Raw genomic sequence first — 5,715 nt, forward strand, 5'->3', positions numbered from 1 at the left:
GTTGCCCAGCCTGGAGGAGGATTGTTCGAAGCAAAGGATAAATTGTTAAAGCTATATTTTCAGGCCTCACGATAAATATTTGGGGTTAAGGGTACCTGGAAAATATGCCCTGAATAAGTGTGTGAAAATTGCCATGGGGGCATTTTCTTGGTTGAAAGAGAAGTGAAAAAAAGAGAAGGCAGAAGACAGAGGCCGGGGCACAGGGAGAAGTCTTTGCAACGTAGTAGTGTTGTCACTAACTCCCGAGGAACACGACTTTACTGTATTGATTCTATCTTAGCATCTCAATTATTAATATTAAATTAAGACCAGTGAAGAAAGTTTTATGGCAAGTTGAATGAGAGAGACTGTCATAGGGGACATTGATGTAAGACAAACAATGGTTAAGCCCAGTATTATTCTACCAAGCCTGCTGGGGCTGAGAGGGAGCTCTGTTCCTGCCACTTAAAATCGTGGTAGCATCAATTCATCCATCTTCATGTCCATCCCAGTCTTCCCAAAGACATCAGTTTAATTCCAGGGTGAGGGTTGGGGCAGAGGTCCCTTTTCAGTCTAGAATGCTTGCCTGAGAGTACTCTGAACCAATTTGCTTTCTCGTGTACCCCAGGGATTCTGGAGATCAAAAAGACTCAATATGAGTCTGAAGTTATCTTCTTCCTTCTCATCAAGGCTTCCAGTAGAGAAACGTGAGGTGGAATTTCTAGTAACTGAGTTAGAAGTATAAAGAACCAATACACTATACCCAGAGGGAAAACAGAGTACACTGGTTCAATTTGTTCACTGAAGGTTATTACCAAAGAAAGAGTGAGTTTGTGGAAAGAGGTTTAGAAAAGGAGTGTGAAATAGTCACAGTGAACAACTGAATGAACAATGCAAAGTGGTTGTGATGACTACTTAAAGGCCCACTTGAGGTTCATACATGCATTTAAAGTAGGACCAGTCACATGGTACGGGCTAATAAACTAGTTCATCATGGTTATGAAATACATGATACAAATACAAAAATCTATTGTACTTCTATAAACTAACAATGAACAATCTAGAAATACAATTTTTAAAAAGTCTCCATTTATGAGAGCATTAAAAAGGATACTGAAAATTTTCAAAACTCTTTGGAAAGAACGTAGGGCTAAATCTTCATGACATTGAATTTGGCAGTGGATTCTTAAATATGACATCGAAAGCAAGGGAACTACAGCAATGAAAAGGGTAAATTGAACTTCACCCAAATTAAAAGCTGTTGTCCATGAAAGAACACTATCAAGAAAGAGAAAAGACAACCTACTTTGGGAAAAGATATTTGTAAGTTATATATCTGACAAGAGTCTAGTATCTAAAACATATAAAGAACTCTTACAACCCAATAACAAAAAGGCAAGAAACCCAACTGAGAAAATGGGTAAAGGACATTTCTCCAAAGAAAAAATATAAATGGCCAAAGGGCACATGAAACACTCAATGTTGTTAATTATTAGAGAAATGAAAATCAAAGCCACAAGAAGATATCACTTTGTGTGGGGAGTCACTTATGGACATGTGAAAACGTATAACAAGGAACAAGGATATTTGTGTACTTGGCAACAATGTAAGAAGTTGAGATTGTAAAGCGCTGGGAAAAACTGGGAGGTAACTGTTCACATAGCAGTCACTGCACATTCCTTGCAACAGTTTAGCAGAGAGTTCTGAGTTGTGAGAATCTCATTGTTCTACTAGATATAGTAATCTGGCTAACTTTGGTTCTTGACTACTGTCTTTCTTATTGTAATGTTATAAATAGTGTGTTCTAAATAAACTCGGGGACACAGACACAGCTCGTCTGATCTCAGAAGCTAAGCAGGGTCGGGCCTGGTTAGTACTTGGATGGGAGACCGCCTAGAAGACAGAGTATTGTAGATGTAAAAAACACATGTGATACCATTTTAAACTCATTAGGATGTCTATTAAAAAAACAAACAAACAAGTGTTGACAAGGATGTAGAGAAATTGGAACCTTACCATGCGGTTGGTGGGAATGTAAAATGGTGCAGCTGATTTAGAAAATAATTTGGTAGTTCCTCAAAATATTAAGCAAAGAGTTACTATATAACCCAGTAATTCTGCTCTTAGGTATATTCTCAAAAGAATTGAAAACACGTGCCTATACAAAAAGTTACATATGAATGTTCACAGCAGCATTATTTATAATAGTCAAAAGTGTCCATTAGCTGATGATTGGATAATTAAAATGTGTTACATCCACAGAATAGTATTCATCTAGAAAAATAAATGAAGTACTACTGATACATGATATGACATGAAACTTGAAAACATTATGCTAAGTGAAGAAGTCAGACACAAAAGCCACATATGACCCCATTTATATGAAATGTCCAGAAGAGGCAAATCCAGAGAGACAGAAAGTAAATGAGTGGTTGTCAGGAGCTGGAAGGTTGTGGGCCATGGCGACTCTCTGCTTAATGGGTATGGATTGCTTTTGGGAATGATGAAAATATTCTGGAATTGGTGGTGGCTTCGCTCTCATGTGAATATTTTTTAAACCACTGAATTATAGACTTTAGAAGGGTAAGTTTTGTGGTGTCTGAATTATATCTCAATATAATTGACAGTAGAACAGAACTTGTTGACTGATTGTATGTGGGAGGCAGTGAGAAGGAAAAGTTCAAGGATGAGTCAGAGGTGTCTTATCACCTTGAATTTCATTGATTTATTATGTATTTGCCCATCCCATTAGAATATATGTTCCTCAGCCTACCCCGGCTAAAAACATTGGGTCTATTCTGGGAGGAGGAGAAGTGGCAATTTTAGATACACTTCAGATAAAACATCAACTATGTCCATTTTCACAGTCAGTATTATACAAGTCAAGGGCATTGCTCCATTTTCCCTGTGAATAGAGAGGTTGCTTTCTATATTTGGATGGTTTTGAAAGTCTACTTCCCAGTTTGAGGTTTCCCCATTTTAGTCTTGAGGGGAGAAGCCGCTAACATCTATTGACTTTGCATTAAGTGTTAAGTGTTCTGGAGTTCTTCCTGACTTTTTCACAAATGAGGTGCTCTCTTCATTTCACTCTGCATTGGAGCCACATGTTTTGAAATATTTTTTGGCAATAAGAGCACTTATTACCGTAATCGGTTTCAGTTTTTGCTTAATCAGTTATGATAATGCGTCAACTGGACGTTCTCATTAGTGTGAGCTGTCCCATCACGATCACAATGATCATAATTTCAATTTAAAGAAAAGGATCTTGATACTTTCATAAGCCTATACATTCCCACTTTAAATCATATAAATTTAGATAAGTAAAATAGCTCTAGGTCTCCCAATGACAATCTTTACAGACACATAAGAATCCAACATCACATATTTGGTAATTATTAATCGAGTTCCTTCTGGACTGAGGATTTCAAGTTGATTTTATTGTTCTCAGGAAACCTGGCACCCAAACTGTGTATCATTGAAGGAATATCTTTCAATAAACTGTTTTTGCTAAAATTTTTCTTTGGCTCACATTTGATTATGAATATTTTTTAAAAACCCTCATTATTTGGGAGTATGGAGACCTGTATGTGCTTATTAAGATCCTGCGGTGTGCATTTTATATATTTTCCATTTTATCAGCCCTGTAAAAAAGGTTTCATTATCCTTATTATAAGTAAGAAAATTGAAGCTTAAAAAAATAACACAGAGAGTAAATGGTAAAGCCTGGATTCAAGACAAGATTTGTCTGATATTCTTTCTGGCAAGCCACGTTTTCTCTCAAGAAACAGGCCCACACTAATAGCAGCTGAAGAAGGAGCAAGGAGTGAAACTAATCTCTTTATGAGTATGGGTATCTTGTTACACCTTCACATGTATTTAAATACAGATGATCAGTGCACTTGACTCACATGCTCACTATGAAAGAACACACCTTTGAAAACATGGTCACATAAAAATCAAGAAACTGTATCAGCAGTACACTGAAGCAAAGATCTACGAATCACATTATCTCCCTTTCATCCAGACCATCCTTTTGGCCCTGGCATTTGTGAAGCCTTTCAGTGAGATTCTTGTTTCTATTACTACAATGTATATCCTTACAACGTACCCTTCTTCCTTCAAACGAACAAATGAACAAACAAACAAACAAGGACAGAGAAATCTTTAGGATGCTTATTCTATTGCACTCTGAATAATAAAATGATAGCAGCTGACAGAATAAATTTCATTTTTGAATAGGTAATACATTCATTAATATATTAAAATATAAACTGGTATAAGGTAAAAAGCCTTAGTGCCATCTCTTTTTCTTTCTATTCTGTTTCCATCTTTTCACTCAGTCCCTTTCTCACATGCATCCCCAGTCAGATAATTATTTTTTATAAGTTTCTGATGTATCCTTCCAGAGTTTCTTCATGAAAATATAAACAAATATGAACATATATTCCTATTATCCTCCCTCTTTTTAATCAATTGCAAAGGAACTTACTGTTCTGTATCATTTTTCTCCTTAACAGTGTATTTTGTAAATCTTTTCGTATCAGTGCATAGAGAACTTCTTAAGTATTTTTATAGCTGTATAATATTTCATTTAGTGTATACCATAATTTGCCTAACCAAGCCTCGACTGATGAATAATTGGGTTGTTTCTAATCTTTTGCATAATAGCTCACACTTATTAGATTAAGCTTATTATATTCCAGGCACAGTGCTAATGGCTTTACGTGGATTCATTTACTGTAACAGCCCTATGAGTTAGAGAATATTAATTCCACTTTTTAGATAAGGAAGCAAGAGGATCAAAGTAGTCAAGCAACTTGCCTAAGACTTGAACCCAGACTGCCTGCCTTTAGAGCACATTTTTACACTAGCGAAACATAAATTAGTAACTTTTATTGCTTTCAGGAAAATTCCCCCTTTTAGGGAGAAGTTTCTAGTTATGTGTTTGTGACTGTTCTTCACTGGTTTCCAAGATGTTTTTTTTTACAAACATTTTAAGAGTTTCTACAATTCGGGATTTTACTTCTTTCTACCACTCATTCTTTGTTTTTTCTTGGCCTGTGGAGTATGTAATGATGTATGTGATAACCAAACTATATCTGTTAGAGTTTACGGAGGAAAAGCTTAAAATTATGGAACAGATTGACATTTTCTAAGAGCAATTTTTATTTTAGGGCTATATTATGATGAACTCTTGATCTGAAAAACAAACAAACAAACAAACAAGCAAATACCTATCTTTCTAAACGACCTTGTCTTTTGAAAGACTTTGATGTAAAGCCCTTCCTTGGTAGGACTTTACATAATGCAGTTAGGGAACTATGGAAATCTTTGAATTTTGTATCTTCTTTTGCAGAGCTGTTTGACTTCATTCAAATTTAAGCCAAATGAAATGTATCTTAGACTTGCAGGCTACTGCTACTACGTGCATTGAGAAAACTGAAAAACCCAAATGACAAGAAACCCGAACAAATCTCAGCGCCTCCTAAATTTAGCAAATGCCTGCCGCTATTGAAAACCTTAAGGACAAAACGTCTTATTGTCTCCTGATTGTAATTTGATCCTTGCCTTTGCAGCCGTCAGAACTACTGGAGCAAAGGCTTGTCCAGCATTGTAAAGGGCAGTGACACCTGTCTCAAAGGGAAGCGTGAAACCCTGTAAATATTTCCTAATCTGTTTAAACCTTAAACAACATTTTTATGAAGAACTGGGTGCCAACAGGGACTCCTAATCTAG

This window comes from Pteropus alecto, unplaced genomic scaffold (genome assembly GCF_000325575.1).
Source record: "Pteropus alecto unplaced genomic scaffold, ASM32557v1 scaffold338, whole genome shotgun sequence".
Taxonomy (NCBI): domain Eukaryota; kingdom Metazoa; phylum Chordata; class Mammalia; order Chiroptera; family Pteropodidae; genus Pteropus; species Pteropus alecto.